This window comes from Dermacentor albipictus, chromosome 3 (assembly GCF_038994185.2).
Source record: "Dermacentor albipictus isolate Rhodes 1998 colony chromosome 3, USDA_Dalb.pri_finalv2, whole genome shotgun sequence".
Taxonomy (NCBI): Eukaryota; Metazoa; Arthropoda; class Arachnida; order Ixodida; family Ixodidae; genus Dermacentor; species Dermacentor albipictus.
In genome coordinates, this window is record NC_091823.1 from 156,620,182 (window position 1) to 156,640,332 (window position 20,151).

Sequence of the window (20,151 nt, forward strand, 5' to 3'; positions counted from 1 at the left end):
ATATCGTCCGGAAGTTGGTTTTGAGGGATTGACGCAGTAAGTGCTTTTTTCCAAGTAGTGGGCTACCCATTCCGCATATCTTCGTAAAGATGCGTTCGATATTTTATCCGGGCCTGCAGATTTTCTTTTCATTCATCTTTAAAATAAGAGACAGAATTCCTTAGTACATTACTAAACGAGAAGAGAGGGGGTTAACCGAGGGGCCCGATTTTTATTAGTCATATCATGTGAAGCCAACAAACACTGACACCAAGGACAACATAGGGGAAATTACTTGTGCTTAATAAATGGAATGAAGAAACGATAAATTAATGGAAATTAAAGTGGATGAAAAAACAACTTGCCGCAGGTGGGAACCGAACCCACAACCTTCGCATTTCACGTGCGATGCTCTATCAATTGAGCTACCACGGCGCTGTTTCCCCATCCACTTTCTTGGGTATTTATGTGTACTGGTTGGCCCTGGGAGTGTTAGCCAGCGGCACCACTCACAGACCTTGGCCAATGTTTGTTGGCTTCTCATGATTAGTACGTTACTGTTATTTCAGGCATTGGTGCGTAGTGGTAATGATATCGAGGAAAGTGCAATGAACCAACTTGATCCGAAGGAGTAAAAAAAAATGGCTGTGGCTTAGGTAAGGTTAAGCCCAGGATGCGAAGCATACTAGCCTTTATTTTAGTTGTTGAACCACTGTTTAGCCTGGTGAACTGCTGTTGCTTGGCTATATTTGGTTCGGCTAGACGAAGAAACAACTCATGCATTACTTCTTCGCCTTCAAGAGTGGAACGCGACAGCGTTCCCGTCGACCCGCCAAGGGGTGTAAGACAATGGGCTACAGGGCAGCGACTACGCGCCCCGCATTGGACGCGGTGAGCGTCGAGCAAAGCAGCGTTCGGCGCGGCAACGAAATGTGCGCCTGAGCAAGAGACGCACGCCTTAGAAACAGCGCGTTTCTAAGGCAACACCGCATTCACTAGAGGCGCTTTTGTACCGCTTTGAAGCGTTGTACTCGTGGCTCAGTGGTAGCGTCTCCGTCCCACACTCCGGAGACCCTGGTTCGATTCCCACCCAGCCCGTCTTGCAAGAGTTGAGCCAAAGCCACTTCTCCTCTGTCGTGACGTCACGGTGTCACGTGATTTCATGGTCACCGCCGCGCCTGAGGAGCTGGGTTGAGCCCTCGTTCTCCTCTGTCGTGACGTCACGGTGTCACGTGATTTCATGGTCACCGCCGCGCCTGAGGAGCTGGGTTGAGCCCTCGTAATATGCTTCGCATAAAACTGACTGAAAATATGCATCAAAGCACCATGACATTGCCACAACCTCGACACAGCTGACAGCCACACGGTGCAATTCGGTGCCACATACTAGGCATGTTGGGTGGCTCCCAGAAGAAGAGAACGACGAAGGTGCCAGGACAGCGATAAATAAAGAGATCTACAGCGTCGACCGAAGTCCTTTGTGGCTTTGTCTGTGACAAACTGGTGGACGTGCTGGGTACGCGTCTATGTACTCTGACCCCCAGGAACTGGAAGTGGACAGCCTACGCAAAAGCCGACGGCTTCAAAGACTGCCTCCGGAATACGGCCTGCAAGATCTGCCGAGGATGTCCACCACAACCGCAAGCCAGACACGGGAGACACACAGTACGGGACAGCCTCCTGCGTCGCTGGTTCTCCACACCCCACGCTAGCCGCGGCCGTTCCATGGTGAGCCTTTTGAGGACGTGCAAGACTGGCTCGACGACTTTGATCGTGTGGCTGACGTCAATTATTGGGACGAGCAGAAAAAGTTAAGGAACGTGTACTTCGCCCTAGAGGACTCTGCCCGAACATGGTTCGCTAATCACGAGCCATCCATTACCACCTGGCAAGAATTTCAACAGCAGATACGCGATAGGTACAGCAGCGCCGCAAGAAAAGAGCGACCAGAGCAAGCCCTTCAGAACAGGGTTCAAAGGCCGAGCGAAAGCGTCGCCATGTTCGTCGAGGACATGTCGCGGCTTTTCAAGCGTGCTGACCCTGGCATGACAGAAGCGAAGAAAGTACGTCTGCTGATGCGTGCAGTGAAATAACAGCTGTTTGCTGGACTGATGCGGAGGCCTCCAGCTACAGTAGCTGAGTTCGTCAGTGAGGCTACGACAATGGAGCGAGCCCTTCAGCAACGTTCCTCAGTCTACGATCGCCAAATCAGCCTAGGATCAGCGTCTTCTCTCTCGTTGCCCTGTGGCACCATTGCGCTTCGAGAGCTTGTGCGTTGTGTCGTGCGTGAGGAGCTCGATCGACTACAGGGAGCACGATTTCAACCGACTGTAACGTCCCTCACAGATATCGTCCGCGAAGAAGTCCGCCAGGCGGCACAGCCATTCGTGCAAACCAGACCTGAAGCCGCCCCCGTACTGACTTATGCACAAGCAGTGAGGCTACCATCGCAACCCGGGAACCACCGTAACCCACCTTCTTCTGAAGAACCGCTGTGCCACTTCCAGGGCCAGGCTTCACGTACAAATATATACGGGTCCACGAGCCCCCGAATCAATACGCGAAAGTAAGACGTGTGGCGCACATCGCACTATCAGCCACTCTGCTTCCACTGTGGCGAAGCGGGCCACTTGTACTGTGCCTGCTACTACCGAAGAATAGGACTCCAGGGCTATCACCCCGGCGCTCGTCGCCCACGTGACGGAGAGCGCCCGAGAGAAATCCAGCAATATCTGGCCAGTCAACCTTCGTCGCCGTACGCGCAGTCCCCACCGGTTGAACAGTCCCTGCCAACTACCCGATCTCCGTCTCCGCAGAAGCGCCAGTCACGATCACCACCTCCTCGACGATCGGCGTCACCTAGCCGCTACACTACGTTCTCCGCTTCCGTGGACAACCGGGCCACGAGCCCAAGTCGGGGAAACTAAGAACAGCGACCTCTGGGGGTGGGGCCGCTGTCCAACGCACTTCGAAAGATCCTCCGCTGCGACTACCCCCCCCCCCCCCCCCAACGACGACGATAACGATGACAACAACGACGACTGCGTACCTTCGACACCTTCCTTCGAAAACCATGAACCTGTTTCAGCCGACATACTTGTTTCTGTAGATAACCGCCCGGTAACCGCTCTTGTCGATACTGGTGCCGATTATTCTGTCATGAGCGGGCAACTGGTTACTGCACTTCGCAAGGTGACGACACCATGGCCAGGACCTAAACTCCGTACAGCCGGCGGTCATGTTCTCACGCCGATCGGCAAATGCACTGCGAGGATACAAATTCGTGAGGCCACATTTGTCGGTTCATTTATTATACTGGCAGAGTGCTCCAGGCAGGTCATACTCGGCATGGACTTTCTTTGGGAGTACGGCGCAATCATAAACCTTCGCGAGTTACTTGTCACTTTTTCCAGCCAACACGCAACTCATTCGGACGACTACCACCCACAGTCCACGATGTAACGCGTTTCGGGTGACTGTGCTACTCTACCACCCAGGAGTACTGCGTTGATCACCGTAGAAACAGACGATGATCCTCCCCGTCTCGGAATCGCTGAAGGCAATCTGTCAGTCTTGTTGCCTCGACAGGTTTGCGTAGCCCGCGGCATCTTGCAGCTGTCGTCACGGACTGCTCAGATTTTAGTGACCAATTTCAGTCGTGAATACCAGCACTTCGCCCCACGAAGTGCCATTGCCTATTTGGAGCCAGTCAGTGACTTTCCCGCTTGTTTAACTGTAGGACACACTGATGGAGATTCTAACTGTGACGTACCAGCCTACAGCAATATTGATGTGAATTCTAAATTATCAGTTGAACAACAGGCTAGCATTCGGAGCCTTTTACAGACTTTTGCGGACTGTTTCGCTTCAACATCGAAGGTCAACCAAACGCCTATTGCGAAACACAGAATTATTACAAATCCGAATGAAAGACCTGTGCGCCAACGTGCCTACCATGTTTCTCGTAAAGAGCAAGACGCCATTCGAAATCAAGTCCAACAAATGCTTACCGACGATATCATACAGCCCTCCACCAGTCCATGGGCGTCACCTGTTGTTCTGGTGAAAAAGAAAGACGGCACACTGCGTTTTTGCGTTGACTATTGCAAGCTTAACAACGTTACGAAGAAGGACGTTTATCCCCTTCCCCGCATCGACGACTCTTTGGACCGCCTTTGACATGCTCGATACTTCTCATCGATGGACCTTCGCAGCGGCTACTGGCAAATAGAGGTTGATGAGCGTGACCGTGAGAAAACCGCATTTATTACGCCTGACGGACTCTACGAATTCAAGGTCCTTCGTTTCGGTTTGTGCTCTGCGCCTGCTACTTTTCAGCGCATGATGGACACGGTTCTATCAGGTCTCAAGTGGCAGTCGTGCCTTGTCTATTTAGATATCGTTGTGTTTTCAGAAACTTTTGAGCAGCATATCCAGCGTTTACAAGCAGTTCTTGACGCAATTCGTACTGCTGGTCTGTCTTTAAAGCCTGAAAAATGCCATTTCGGGTATGACGAACTCAAATTTTTAGGCCATGTCATCAGCTACGAGGGCATTCGACCAGACCCAGACTAAACCATTGCTGTTGCTTCGTTTCCAACACCTTCGAACAAACACGAACTCCGCCGTTTTCTAGGGCTTTGCACATATTATCGACGCTTCGTGGCTAACTTTTCACGGATAGCCGAACCTTTGCAACGGTTGACTAAGGATAATGTTCCGTTTGTATAGGAGCATGGACCAACAAGAAGCCTTCTGTGAACTCCAGAAACGTCTGCGCACACCTCGTGTTCTAGGACACTTTGACGAAGACAGTGACACCGAGTTGCACACGGATGCCAGCAACGCTGGCCTTGGTGCCGTCCTCGTACAGTGGCAAGATGGAGCCGAACGCGTGATTGCATACGCAAGCCGCACTTTGTCTCCAGCTGAAAGGAACTATTCCACTGCGGAAAAAGAATGCTTGGCTGTTGTGTGGGCAATTTTGTACCACACCGACCATATTTGTACGGCCGATCGTTTCGAGTTGTGACAGATCACCATTCATTGTGCTGGCTCGCCAATCTGAAGGATCCATCTGGCCGTCTTGCACGCTGGAGCCTTCGCTTGCAAGACTACAATATGACGATAGTAATCAAGTCCGGGCGTAAACACACTGACGCCGACTGCCTGTCACGTACTCCACTTCAACCGTCGCCAAACGACTTTGATGATGAGGACGCATTTCTGTCCATTACCACAGCATCAGACATCAGCAAGCAGCAGCGCGATGATTCAGAACTCCTGCCGCTCGTCGACTACCTTGAGAACCGTCTACCAGAGCCGCCTCGTATGTTTATGCGCAAGTTATCCTCCTTTTTTCTCCGCGATGGCGTGCTCTACAAATTAGGTTTTCACTCGACCGCAACCACCTGCCTCCTTGTAGTGCCGTCTTCACTACGTGACGACATCCTGCGGGCCTCTCACGACGACCCATCTTCGGGCCACTTGGGATTCGCACGGATGTTTTCACGCATACGCCAAAAGTACTTCTGGCCTAACCTTCGCCGTGACGTAAAGTAATACGTGAAGACATGCCGCGACTGCCAGAGACGCAAGACACCACCCGTGCGTCCTGCTGGACTTCTCCATCCCGTGGATCCTCCGAGGATCCCTTTTCAGCAGGTTGGCATAGATTTGCTTGGACCATTCCCCACGTCGAGGGCTGGTAACCGTTGGATTGCTGTTGCCACAGACTACCTTACACGATACATTGAAACCAGAGCTTTCCCACGAGGCACTGCTAATGATATTGCGACCTTCTTTGTACATGGTATCGTACTCCACCACGGTGCTCCAAGAGTGGTTATAACCGACCGGGGCACAGCATTTACAGTGCAGCTCACAGAAAATATCATGCTTCTCAGTGGTACAGTTCCCCGCAAAGCCACTGCTTAACATCCCCAGACGAATGGGCTCACAGAAAGGCTAAACAAAACGATCGCTGATATGATTTCCATGTATGTTGACGCCTACCACAAGAACTGGGACGATGTTCTCCCATATGTTACGTTTGCATACAATACTGCCGTTCAAGAAACTACCGGCTTCACCTCTTTTCGCTTGGTGCACGGGCGGGAAGCTGTCACAACGTTGGACGCAATGCTTTTACCCACCTACTGCTCTAATGTTGTCACTGATGCTGCCGAATTCGCTCGATGCGCCGAAGAGGCGTGCCAGCTCGCACGAATGCGTATCCGCTACCAACAACAAAATGACGCCGACCGATACAATCTTCGTCACCACGACGTCACTTATCAACCCGGTGACAAAGTATGGGTGTGGACACCGATCCGCCAACGTGGTCGGTCGGAGAAGCTTTTGCGCCGCTACTTTGGACCTTACAGGATCGTTCAACGACTCGGCGACGTCACATACGAAGTGATTCCTGAAGGAGAAGGCACCACTCACCGTCCCCGACGCCCACCCCTGTCCGATGTCGTTCACGTCTCTAGACTGAATTATACAACAGCCGCTGAACGCAAAGCTCCGCACCTCTCTCACCATCTGCGTCTCTCTTAACAGTATCCCCATGGCAATCTCCAGTGCATCAATGTTCCGCATCGAGGCGATGCTCCTAGGGAGGGGGGTAATGCCACGACCTCGACACAGCTGACAGCCACACGGTGCAATTCGGTGCCACATACTAGGCATGTTGGGTGGCTCGCAGAAGAAGAGATCGACGAAGGTGCCAGGACAGCGATAAATAAAGAGATCTACAGCGTCGACCGAAGTCCTTTGTGGCTTTGTCTGTGACAATATCATCGCGGGGTCAGTCACAAGCGCATTGTTTACGACTACGCTATAAGATTTGCCATCACTTCGCGATAAGGAGTCCCAAAAACGTTGCGGGGATGATTTCATGAAGTTTGTGAGAGTTTCTGCATGATGCTTATTTTTGGGTTCTGTTAGCATGTTTTGTAGTAGCTTGATATTTGGTAGCGTGATATGTAGTAGCTGACGTGCTTCATATTTTTTGTGACGATTCCTTTTCGTTTTCTGTATTTCGCGACTGATCCTTCGCTTAAGGCAGATGATCTCGCGAGTAATCCATGGATTCCGTTCATTTGTCTTTTTCTTCGTAACTGATACGAAGCCGTCAATGCTATGGAAGAAAATAGCTTTAAATTTAGCCGACATTACCTTTACCTCAGACTCGGAGCTGAAATGATCCGAGTAGTACGAGAGATAATCAATTGTATTAGTGTCATCGGCTTTCGAGAAATTCGGCTCGTATACGGCATGTTCTTCGACTTTATTGCGTGCAGTATCGTGCTTTGTTTGAACGAATACTAACTTGTGATCCGATATTCCCTTGTCAACTGCCATTTCGTAATTATCGAAACGGCGGTTGAGAAATACTAAATCTAGAATAAATTCCGCCCCGCCTGCCGTGGATGTACTTCCCTGAACTATTTGCCATAAGTTCTGCAAAAAAAAAACAAAAAGCTGTATCAATGAGCAAGTCACGCTCTGAGCGCTCTTGCGATCCTATAATGAGAGAACGCCAGTCGATATTTGGTAAACTAAAATTTCCTGAAGGAATTATACCAACATTTCGCGGTTTTTGCTCATCTAAGTAACCCTTGATATCCTATACACACACAACGGGCCCATAAGCTGTTCTGCAAATTGCCCCGAGGACTATAAGGCATTGTCAATCCTAAATTGCACCACACAGTCTCATGATTTTGGATACCCTACAAACGCATGCGTTGAACATCTTTATAAATTATGGCAGCACCACCTCCTCAGGATTCGCGGTCATTACGCGTTATCTTATAAGTGGGCGATAGTAGCTCATTGTTTCGTATGTAAGGATGTAGCCACGTCTCAGTAACTGTGACAATGTGTGGACCATAAGTGGCTAGAATGTATTCCAGGTAACCATTTTTTTTCTAGGTTTCTAGCGTTTAGAATGACAAACCGAAACTCGTCTTTTTTGTTGTGCGCACACTTTCAGTCCTGGCTTCTTTGCGCTGGTGGGTGTGGACTACGCTTAACCTTGACTAGGCGGTTTCTTGAGAACCACAGAGTCAACGCTACTGGAATGCAATTGCAATGCAAAGCAACTGCAATGCAAAGTTTACACGTAACGACGCTGCGCGACGCACATCTCACATACATCGCGTGACAAGTGCTACGATACGATATTGATGATGCTGCTACTGCTGCTGATGACGATGATGATTTATCCGAATCATCTTTGAAACGGGCCGGTGACAAATAGCCACCTAGCCTGCTTTATTTCACTCACATCAGCAATCGATACATGTTCTGCTAAAATAATCGCGCTAACCGAAACATGGCTCACTGCGCATGTCTGCGACGCTGATATCTTCGTCAATGCTCACCGCTTCTCATTCTATCGCTGTGATCGTAGCACGCAGATAGGCGGCGGTGTGCTTCTCGCAATTTCCAAAGATATACCATCATCATGTATACACGTGCAGACTGAACTAGAATTAGTATGGTCAGCAATAACACTTAATCATCAAAAAGTTGTAATAGGGGTATGCTACCGTCCACCTTAGTCGTCACCAAGCTTTAGTAACAAACTTTATGACGCTGTTAACACCGTTGCAACACGCTTTCCTTCATCACCGCTGTTCCTACTTGGCGATTTTAATCTACCAAACATCACATGGAATACCGACCCCCCTTTAATATCCCCACTCTCACCTCAAGCTCGTGACTTTTTTGATGTGTGTTCAGTATTCTCACTCGTGCAGATCTGCGTGATCGTGCAGATCTGCGTGATCTGCGTGCAGCTACCACGGCGAATACACTAGATTTAGTCTTCACTAATCAACCCGATATAGTATCGCCTGTAACGTACCTGCCAGGAATTAGCGACCACTTACTTCTACAGTTCGATATTAAACTAGACCGTCCGAAAACTAAACAGAAGAAAGAAATAATACGAGACTACTACAGTGCAAATTATCAGGCCATAAATAATGCACTATCTTCGTTTATTGGCGTTTCCTTAATGGCTTTGAACACCGTAGTGCACAAACTAATTGGAACATGTTCACAGCTATAGTAAACCATCTAACTGAACAGTACATTCCTCAACGCACCATTACAACTCACGCAAACTCTCCCTGGTACAATAATTAAATTAAGCATTTATCAAATGAAAACAAGCGTCTCTACCGCATTGCAAAGCTTTCACCCACAATTGAACGCTGGGCATAGTATACTGCGGCGTCAAACACATATGTGCAAGCGCTCAAAGAAGCCAAAAAGCACTTCGAATCCCAGGTTCTCCCTTCAATGCTTACCGCTAATGTAAAAAAATTTTGGCGTCGAATTATTCCTTCGACTGACAACAGCCTAGCCTTAACAGACTCTTCCGGTGTTCCAATTCCTTCCGACCTTTCTGCCACCATACTAAACCATAAATTTTCAGAACATTTTAAAGCCACATCCAGCACACATATGCCAAGTACACAGCAGCGCAACTATGTTACCATGCCCTCCATAATTGTTGCTCTCTCCGGTGTCGTTAAGCTTATTGATGGACTAAGCATTCATTCTGCTCCCGGATACGACTGTATTAACTCGAAATTCTTAAAAAACACTTCATATTATTCTTCCATCATACTATCCAAACTTTTCCAGCAATCCCTTGACCCTTGTACGCTACCTAATGAGTGGAAAACAGGCAAAGTGATTCCAGTGTATAAATCCGGCAGCAAAGCATCCCCTAATAATTATCGTCCCATTTCTCTCACCAGTACATGCTGTAAAATGCTCGAACATATTATTTTTACTAACCTGGTTATTTTCCTTGAATTGAACTCATTTTTTACGTCAGCACAGCACGGTTTTCGGAAATCTTACTCCTGTGAAACCCAATTAATATCATTTACACATGCACTACACCATTTTCTTGACAAATCATCACTAGCTGATTGTATATTCTTAGATTTTTCAAAAGCATTCGACAAGGTGTGTCACAAACTATTACTTCATAAACTAAAAGAACTTAACATAGACGGTAACCTTTTGAAATGGATTGAATGTTTTCTTCTCAACCACTCGCCATTTGTTTGTGCTAACGGCATTAACTCCGGTTTTACAGAGGTCCGTGCAGGTGTTCCACAGGGTTCCGTCCTTGGACCCCTACTGTTCTTAATTTACATTAATGATCTTCCCTCGCTTATCAACTCCCATATCCATCTATTCGCTGATGATTGCGTTATCTTCAGAGAAATTACCAATGCTAACGGTATTGAATTACTTCAGTCAGACCTTACCACGATAGGGAACTGGTGCAATGAATGGTTAATGGAGCTCAATATTAACACATGCAAAGTCATGCGTGTTTCTAGGAAAACATCTACAATACCGTCGTACTACATTAACAACATGTCATTGGAATCAGTTTCTTCATATAAATATCTTGGTGTTTACATCACTTCTAACCTAAACTGGTCTCTTCATACTGAAAACATAATGAAAAACGGTAATTGCATGCTTCGCTACCTACGTCGCTACTTTTTTTACGTACCTACTAATTTGAAACTTTTGTTATATAAAACATTAATACGACCCAAACTTGAATACGCGACTCCGGTATGGGACCCTGCTGATAAAAACCTAATCACTGACCTCGAGTTGGTTCAAAATAACTCTGTACGTTTTATTCTTGCTAACTACAACCGCACAGCGAGTATATCTAGCATGAAATCTAATCTTTGCCTCCCATCGCTGGCATCTCGCAGAAAAGTGTCTCGTATTGCCCTCTTCCACAAGTTGTACCATCACCATACTCTACGAGATCACCTCATCCCCCATCCAATTTATGTATCCCGTCGCATTGATCATCAGTACAAAGTTGGTATTTTGTCATGCAACACTGAAAGTTTTTCACAATCATTCCTGCCGCGAACCTCACGTGACTGGAACCATCTTCCCGCCGAAGTTGTAGGCCTTATAAATTATGAACAGTTCCGTGAAGCCTTAGCTAATATTGTATATACAGGTGCCATAGAGTACCCTTCTAGGGACTCGATGTTTCCCTCTATAGTTTTGCATTCCTTCCTGAAGGCATTTCAATCTGTCCCCTTGGTGGTGCGAATTTTGCGTTTTATTCTTCCGGTTGCCAATTGCGTTTTTAGGATGTAGTGATCGCTGCCCAGATTCTCCTGCAGGTTTTCCCATACCGCCGTGTCTGTTCCCCGGATGTATGTCAGGTCGGGGCATGTGTCGGAGCTTATGCTGTTACCTAGTCTGGTTGGCGTACTGTCGTCTGTTATGAGGGTGCAGCTTTACATATCTGCTGTTTCCTTAACTTGCATGCCTTTCTTGTCTGGTTTCTTGTAACCCCAGGTCAGATCTTTGGCGTTGAAATCTCCTACAATCACTAGGGCGTTTGTTTTGGCTAATTTGTTCGCTCCTATAAAAGGTTTGCGGAAGTCGGCCTCTTTTTGACTCGGAGGACTATAGAGATTTATGACAAAGACACTGCTGTCTTTTCTTTTCTTTTTTGGAATGATTTCGACAATACCGTGGTCTATGTCTGTGTGGGCTAAGCTGTCGTGTGCTATGACGGTGAGGGATTTACTGATTAGTATTGTTGTGCGTTCTTTTTCATAGCACGTGTAGCCTTTTAGCGTTGGTGTGGTTTTCCCTTTCTCCTGGAGTGCTATGATGTCTGGTGGTGTGAGTTGTGTGTTTATGTATTGTAGGAGTTGCCCTTGTCTTTTGCGATAGCCCCTGCAATTCCATTGAAAAATTTCTATTGTTTCGTATCTGGTCATGATTAGCCCTCGGTGTTAGACGCGTTGTAGTTTTCGAGGCTGAAAATGGCCAGACCGGGTGAGGAGCCCTGTAACCCCCAAATTAATTCTAGTAGAGCGTGCCAAATTTCGTGCTACGTACTACGATGGCATGACGACGACGGTATGACACCTGATGCATAATAGTGGCTACCTGACGCCGACACAATGTGGACGATGGCATGACAACGGCGGCACAATCACGATTAAATCACGACAGCATGGTTGCTATAGAATGGTAAAGGAATGGCGGCGAATAATCGATGTTGCTATAAAGAAAACGAGATCATGTTATTGACGTGATGACGACATTAAAATGACAGCATGACATTGACGACAAGGGTATCACGGTGATTCTGTCGACAATGGTGTAACGATGACGACGCGATGACAGTCAGATGTCGAAGTTGGCGACGTTGGAATGAGCGTGGTTTCATCACGACGATCACATGACAATGAATCCATGACGATGACCGTTTCACAACGATGGCATTAGAACAATAATAATAGAACAACACGACTGTGTTGCGGCGATGGGGTGACGAAGACGGCCAGGCAATTGTCAGATGTAGAAGGTGATGAAACGACTGCGGCAACATCACGGTGCCGGTATGAAAACGAATGCATGAGGACAACAGTAGAAAGACGACGCAATGACGACGACTGCATGGAAAGGATAGGAGGACAATGGGATGATGGCGACTGTAATCACGAAGCCCTGTATGACGAAGAATGCGAGTGAGTGACAAAGCTTGAGCGAAAAACATTAGCACGACCATGACAGCAGGACCACAGCGGTGCGGCGACGGATGCGACTATTCGGCGACAACTCAGTGACTACAGTGGTGTGACAACGGTGGCCTAATTGCGATTGAAGAACGACAGCTTGGCTGCGATATAACGACGAAGGTGGTGTAACAAAGGCGGCAATATGACGATGGCGCGCCGACGGCGGCATGGTTACGGTCGAATTGCAAAGCAAGATGGACGACTTAGAAGGAACGGGACTTCATCGCAAAATGGCGTTGTGATAACGAAAGTAAGACAACTGTATGACGGTGGCATGACGGCGATACCATGAAGGTGATTACATGACAGCGATATCTGCGTATCGCATGACGACGAATTTATGGCGACGATGGCATGACAAAGACTATATCACGATGGAAGGCAACTGCGTGGCGGAGATGGTTCGAAGACGACAACGTGATGAGATTCGTACGACAAAGCTGGAACGATGACAGTGCAACGACTACGACAGCGCCATGACCACGAACACCTGCCTAGGGATCCGAGCTGGCAGAAAACTTGGGCCACAGGGTCAGTACGAAAAACGTGACGGCGATGGGATGACTAGACTCACATGATAAAGCTGGAATCACGACGATGCAACGACCACAAACACGTACCTAGTCGCTCAAGCTGGTAGACAATCCGGCTGCTGTGTAGCCATAAGATGTTATATATTTATATTAGGTCTATATAGATATATATTGTTATAGAGATACAAAAATAGATATATAGGAAATCAGGATCAAAACAGCTCAAGTAGGCAAAGAATGCTATTCGCATTAATAATGAGCTATATTTGTAACCTCTAGGGAGATGTGTCATTACAAATCACAGCAGATCGACCGAGCCTTACTTAGCACGTACGCACGTGCTGTACTTTTTGTACAGTACGCACGTACTTTTTGTTTATCTTTGTCTCCGGATGTGGAATAGATATGTGGAATAGTTTTCCTGATGCTGTTGTAATCAACGGACATGCTGCCGAGTTAGAATGTGCGTTGGGTACCTACTTTTGAAATCATGCATTCTGAGCTTTGCTATGAGCTCTTAGTTGATCTTCCATTGTGTATTGTTGCTTCAGTGTATTTATTTATTTATTTATTCACATATTTATTTATTTATTTACTTATTTACTTATTTATTTATTTATTTATCCATTTATTTATTCATTTATTTGTATACCTTAAGGGCCCAAAAGGGCATTGTATTAGGGGGGATGGCAATACAGTAATCATGAACAAGAGTGGTATTTCTTCACAAAGCAACATGTGATGAAGGACGAGCAGTCAGTCATCAAAAATAAAGCAAAGACCACAGCATAAATATAAAAAGCACGTACATGTCAAAAACACTGCGTATTGCTTACACAGCATCAAATGTTAACATGGCTACAATTGATGATCGGTTTCAAGAAAAGCAAGTAAAGCAGACTGGAAAGCTGATTGCTGTGTGTGGGGGGACAATGCTAGCGGGCAGAGAATTCAACTCATTGATCGACAAAACAAGGGGGCGAATACTGGTGTTTCTTTGTACTGGAAAACATAGGTTTTATCTTATGTTCACGGTTCATGCGTGTGGAAATGTAGGAAGCCGGGTGAATGAAAGTTCGGCAGAATGGCGAATCCCTGTAATATAACCTGTGGGAGAATGATAGGCGGAAAAGTTTTCTGCGCATGAAAAGTGATGAAAGATTTAGACTTTGTTCAAGGTAAGGTACACTTTCATAACGAGGATAAGATGACAAAATAAACCATGCAGCTTTGTTTACTTTGTTGATTGCCCATTGTGTATCAGTGAATTTATGCTTATCAAAGTGTATTGTGTATTAGTGGTGTTTTAAGCATTATCTTTCTTGTAATGACCCGACAATGGTGTCGACGGCATCCAAGAAAAAAAAACAAAGATGCAGCTTGTCGCGTAGCTCGTGTGTTGCCGCTTCAGACGGCGAAAATCGCAATGCGAATTTATCTTCAGACAGCGCGGATGCCTACATGACCTTCCTCATTTGCCGGAGCAAACGTGTAGTAATGTATATGCAATGAATATATTACGCAAGGCAAAAAGGAAAAGAAACTTACTGCTCGCTGCTGCTTTCCTAACGGTTCTTCTTTGTTATTGTTGACGTTAAAGTTGAATATTTGTTTTCAGCTTTAGTTCATATACAGAAGTGGGTATATTTGTCCCACAGAAAGAGGTCGCTTAGTGAAACACTGTGTGAGAACCTCTTAAGATATGTTGCAAGGAAAATTGCGGCAGAACTCATCTCACTATGACTGCCGAAGGTAATGCGAATATCAGTCGAGCAATGTAGTGACATGCCGTATTCCTGGGTGACGCTTATTTGCCCTCTGTAGTGGTGATTCTGAAACTTTTGTAGTTTCCGCTATTAGCCACATACTCCGATATCACCCACTTTGCTATGGGACTAGCTTGACAACTCGTCTGTTTAGCACAAAAAACGCTCAAGGCGACTGCCAGCGGTGACGTTCCTGGATGTTAAAGGCGCTTCTGACAACGTAACCCATCGAGCCATCCTTGACGCCTTGGACGTTGTCGGCTTAGGCGGCCTTGTTTTGCGATGCATATTCAGCTAGAAGAAGGACAGCTCATTCTTTGGGCAAATAGAGGATGGTGCGTTATCACAACGCAAAACCTACCATCGTGTACCATAAGGCGATGGAGCACAACTTGAGCCCCACTCTATTTAACCTCGTGCTCATCGACCTGGTTCACATCCTTCCGCAATCCGTCTATGCACCGATCTATGCAGACGATATATATACTTGGTCATCAGGAGTGACGCGTCCACAGATGTGCGCCAGACTCCAAAAAGCGCCCACACTAACATCAGATTATCTAGGAGAACGAGGTCTGGAGGTGTCTTCCGCGAATTGCTCTAAGGTTGCTGTTGTGCGGGACGCGAGCGCGGCTCGAAATCTGTAGAAAGAAGCGAGCAGTGCGTCGTTGAAGAACAAGCAAAAACTGACTTTATCTCGCGATCGTCTAGCCTCTACGGCTCGGTTGCGCAGCCTCGCTCCGCTTCCCTGTCCCGCACACAACGCAATAAGACCTTACCGAGTCAAAAAGGGCAAAGAGTGCCTGGCTGTTGCTGTGCGACTGTGAGGCCGCCATGTGGATCTAAAGGTAACCCTTTCTTTAAAGTCCCTTGTAACACATCCTACAAAAAGATGGGATCCCAGCAATTTAAAAACGCATGCTCTATCGTTTCAGGTTTCTTACATAAGGAGCAGTTAATTGACCAAAAAAAAAACAAAAATACCCCTATTATGCATTCATGTTTTAAATGATATTGTGTTAGTGTGTAGTTAAAAAAGTTTTTACCGAAGGGTGTACTGGCATTCTTTTAACCATTTTGAGGACGTCTCCTGGGCCTCCACGGTTTGACATACGGTAAATCGGCACAGGGAGCATAGTGTCAATTAGGTCCTTATAAAGTTTTTTCCTGGTAATATTGGCAAGATATTCCACCGAAAACCGCACATGCAACATACTGTACGCCTGCACGACGTCTCGCGGGTAACGTCTAACGGAACCATGCATTGCTTCACAAGAGCATACAACAAATCCTGGAAGGTGACGACATAAAAGCACTTGCATGACTGTGCGAAGGAACACATCATTCTGATCGCGAAGATACATGAAGTGCGACACAACTTGTCGCACAAATTAATGTGCCACCCCAAGGCCCCCTTTCTTTACTGGCAAGAGCAAGTTTGTGCGGCTGGTCCTTTCCCAAGCCGATGCCCATATGAAAACTGCGAAGATACGGTGGATTTTTTGGATGTTGATCCGCGAAGCACACAGCACATTGATGACGTACCATATATTGGACGTAAGAAATAGGCTACAGACTGTGGCGCGCGAGAACATTGACAGCTGGTGCCCCTGCCACGCATTAGCTTTTTCCTTTGTTCTCGCCACTTGTTCATTCCAGCACGGCTCAGAGTCGCGATAAGAGTCGAGAGGCACGCCTAGGTAGGTTGTTGCAGTGGTTGACCACCGAATTCGAGTGAAGCAGTCTGGCGTTTCTTTCCATTCACCGTGCCAAAACCCATAACTCTTCTCCCAGTTTATTTGCGCCCCGGTGCACTTTCAGAAGGATTCAACTACCACGACGGCCTCAGAAATACTATTTCTATTTGAAAAGAATATGGCGATGTCATCGCCATACGCCAATATTTCCACCTGTGTTGACTGTAACCTGAAGCCAGTTATCCGTTCATTGTTTTGGATGGCCTTGAACAAAGGCTCAAGGTAAGCCGCGAATAGCAGGGGCGACAGAGGACATCTCTGCTTCACAGAAGACAGCACTTGCACGCAGTCTGTCAGGTCCCCGTTTACAATCACCCGAGTTGAGCTGTTAGCATACGCCATCCTGACACCGTCTGTTATTACGCTTCCTACGTTGGAATGCTCTAATATGGCGAAGAGAACATCGTGGGAAACACGGTCGAAGGCTTTAGCGAGATCTAGTTGCATCATAGCCAATGGATCTCCAAATACTTCCCCCTCCCCCCATCACAACATTCTGGCACACTTCGAGCTGCGTGTATGTTCGTGGCGATGCTTCTACCTTTTGTACCACAGGTCTGATGCGTGCCAACCAGCCTCGTTATCACACCCTGCAATTGTTTGGCCAACAGCTTCATAAATATCTTATAATTGATGGTGGTAAGGCTTATCGGGCGATAAGACCCCCCCAGCTGACGTTTTTCAGGTGCCTCAGTTATTGGGATGAGAACGATGTTCGAGGTTGTGAAGGACAGTGGTATATGTTCTTGTTGATACGATTCGGCGATAACTTTGAGTAGAATCTGGGCTATAATTGTTTTCAATGCTTTATAAAATGCTACTCCTAGGCCGTCAGGGCCGCGTGCCTTGCCAACAGGTAGTGCATCTATTGCATCCTCTATTTCTTTCATGGAAATTGGCTGTTCCAGACACATTCTTTCTTCTTCATTCAGCTTTGGCACTAACGACAGAAATACCGCTTTAAAGTCCCCTATAATGGCGCGCGGTTGACCGAGCAATTCCTTGAAATTATCAGCGACGACGCGATTGATTACATTGCGGTCCTCCGAAACGTCATTCCCGCTTTTTATTTGCCGTATTTCCTTATTGCAAGCGTATTGTTTTTCATCCGATAACGCACGTTTTGTGGGCGTTTCACCGGCCCACAGCTTCTCGGCCCACGCACGAATAACCGCCGCTCTGTACTTTTCTGCATCAATCCTTTCCAACTTAATTTTTATGTTTATTACTTCGTTGGTGTAAGTACCTGGTTGGGAGCATTCCATACCCGTAAGAAATTCAAGTTCCTCACGAAGCAGTGTGCAATCTTTAAGCATTGGTGTAGAGTGGGATGAGTTTAAGCAATTAGTAAAAATGAAAGCCATCGAAAGAAGTAGCACATTGTGTTATGAAGACTCAGCCATGAGTTCAACGGTTCAAAGCGGGACAAAGGCGCCTCTAGTGAACGCGGTATTGCCTTAGAAACGTGCCGTAGAAAGTTATACTGCGGTGGATATCGGTTTTTATGAGCATGTAAATTACACAAGTCGCAGTTAAACGTGTAGCAAAGTACGTTTCCGCTGCATTTCTTCTGCGCTTGGCGCACACGTAGAGCCACCTTGCGGCAAACACAGAAGATTCCCTCCTCGAAATGTACGGCGCTGCCTCGACGGTTGGCGCGCCACTCGCCCGTTTCTCCCCATCGTCTCATCAAGACCATGCGGTTGCGAACGGGGTACGACAACGCTATCGCGTTCCACTCTTGCAGGCGAAGCTTAAGCGTCCTCCAATTTTTTCCTTCTGAATTTGTTTTGTTTTATGCCTTCAAGTTTTATAGTGATATGTCTGACGTGACAAACGGATGAACGGACGGGTTTTCTCGGGACGTGCTTCATTTAATGCTTACGCATTTAAAATTCGCTTGGTGGTGATTCGCAAGTTTCATCTGCCGGTGCTGCTAAAAAATGAGTGAGAGGCCGCAGTGCGAGTACTTGAGTGGCCCAGAAGCAACTGCTCGAAAGTAAACAATTAATTAATTACTAATATTCTGATACCTTAAAGGTACCGAAGGGGTTTTACATGAGGGGTGGGCGCGCACATTTTATTTAACATAAGTTAATTTTTCAATAATGCGTTTACAATGAAGAGGGTTCTCACGCAGAACAGCTGAAGCTGGAAGGTCATTCCAGTCTCTGGAGGTACGAACAAAAAAAGTAGATGAGTGGTGGTTCGGGCTGGAGGAGGATACACAGCCTTGTTGTGGTTAGTGCTGTTGGAAGGGCGGAAAGCTGGCGAAATGTTGGAGTTCCGGGAAGATGCATGGAAGAATTAGTGGAATAGCGAGAGACGGGTAACTTTTCGGTGGACAAGATTAGGCAGGTCAGCCTGTGACTTAAATTCTGTAGTACTGGAAGTGAATGAATAATGGTTAGCTTGGTAAGGGTCCCATGTAGCACATGCGTATTCGACTTTAGGTGTCAATAAAGTGCAGTAGCTAGATGTTTGAAAGAGACGGGAGCAAGTCGGAGGTTACGGCGCAAGTAGCCAAGCATGCGGTTAGCCTCTTTAGTTATTTTGTTAATATGTGCGAACCATTACGTCTCGGGGTGAAGGCTGACACCAAGGTATTTGTAAGTGCTAATTGAAGAATTAATGGAAGAATTGATTACATATTAACAGACGGGATAGGAGGGCCTGCGGTGGAAAGATAAAAGCGATGACTCATTAATACTCAAGCACATTAACCATTTTTGCACCAGGTTTTGATAAGAAGAAGATCAGTGTGAAGGGCTAGCACATCATCATCTTCATTATATTTGCCGATAGAACGCGAAATCATGAGCAAGTAACCATATTTTTGAAGAAATGCTAGTCGATAGGTCGTTAATATATACAAGGAAAAGCGGGGTGCCAAGTACTGTTCCCTGTGGAATGCCAAGATCTACGGGGGAAAGGGCACAAGAGTGGCCATTCGCATAGACAAAATTGTTGTCTGTTAGTTAGAAAGCTACGCATCAAATCAAATGCATGGCGGTTAAGAATTCGTATTGATAGTTTTTTCAAATAATCGGTTGTGAGGTACTTTATCGATAGCCTTCTCGAAGTAAAGGAATAACACATCAACAGGAATGTTAGCGTCAAGACAAGAACTGATATCGTTAATAAAGAATGCAAGTTGGGCGTTGCAAGAGACGTTTTTAGAACCCATGCTTGTTAGGGTGGGAAAAATCTACTGAAAGAAGAAAATTTACTATTTGAGAATAAAGAACGTGTTCCATCAATTTGGAACAAATATTGTCAGGGATATTGGACAGGAATCTTTATGTGATTATGGGTAACTTTTTTTCGGAAGTGGAATGACCTTGCCCGTGCACTTTCCAGTCCAATGGGAGCATGCCAGAGGAGAGGGATTGCTGAAGTATGTACGAGAAAATAATGCTTGTAACGGTGCTTATTAGTTTTTAATGTTATCGAGTTAATGCCATCGACTGCAGCAAATGATGTTAGTTATAGAGAATCG

General features: G+C 46.5%; 1 protein-coding gene and 1 non-coding gene across 2 annotated transcripts in view; one reads left to right on the forward strand and one right to left on the reverse strand.

Annotated features, from left to right (window-relative positions):
• Positions 1 to 20,151, forward strand: part of LOC139057637 (uncharacterized) — an 83,197-nt gene that overhangs the window by 20,743 nt on the left and 42,303 nt on the right. The gene's annotated exons all lie outside the window — the stretch shown is intronic.
• On the reverse strand, positions 342 to 414 carry TRNAS-UGA (transfer RNA serine (anticodon UGA)). The gene has a single exon. It is a non-coding gene; the product is annotated as a tRNA-Ser (tRNA).